The 718-nt window shown below is 45.8% G+C and overlaps 1 protein-coding gene across 1 annotated transcript in view; it reads right to left on the reverse strand.

Annotated features, from left to right (window-relative positions):
- Positions 1-718, reverse strand: part of Cds2 (CDP-diacylglycerol synthase 2) — a 48,928-nt gene that overhangs the window by 33,373 nt on the left and 14,837 nt on the right. The window lies entirely within an intron of this gene.

Consider the following 718-nt stretch of genomic DNA (forward strand, 5'->3'; position numbering starts at 1 on the left):
AGTGCGCCACCATCGCCCGGCCAGATTACTGTTTTGTAGCTGGGACGTGGTGACACCTTTAATCACAGCACTCAGGAGGCAGAGGCAGGCAGACCTCTGAGTTCAAAGCCAGCCTGGTCTACAGAGAGAGTTTCAGGACAGCCAGCAAAGTATTGTTTTGTGAAGCTTTTATTCCCAAATCACATGAACATGGAAGCTGACACACACAGATGAAAACCCTAGTGTTGGGGCCAACAAGGGTGACGGGGCAGACAAAAGACACCCTTTTAACAATGAAAATCTTGGGTTTGAGGGTATAGTTCAGTGGAAGAGCACTCAGGTAGCATGTGCTAGGCCCTGGATGTGACCTGCAGCACCACGCTAAACCCCTGCATGATACAGTCTGAAGAACAGCTTTTCCCGTTGCCCGTATTCACTGTGAGGCTCACCTGTACCAAATGTACTCTTTTAGAAGCCTACTTCCCTGAATAATCCTCAGAAGAAAAACAACCAATAAGGCAAAGATTCTGTTTGAAGACAAACTCCCAATAGGGTTCAAGGACTTTCTAAAAAGGATATGAAACTAAAGAGCATCAGTGATAGACAAATGGGAAATCCTGTCTCTTATGGAGACATAAACCAGATTACTAACAACTAAAGGCCAGTCAGCACGGGCCTCAATGTCCTCAAAGTTACCACACAACTGAGAAGCCTGATGCATATCTTAAGAGAGCATTTC

The sequence above is a fragment of the Microtus ochrogaster genome, unplaced genomic scaffold (assembly GCF_000317375.1).
Source record: "Microtus ochrogaster isolate Prairie Vole_2 unplaced genomic scaffold, MicOch1.0 UNK3, whole genome shotgun sequence".
Classification (NCBI taxonomy): Eukaryota; Metazoa; Chordata; class Mammalia; order Rodentia; family Cricetidae; genus Microtus; species Microtus ochrogaster.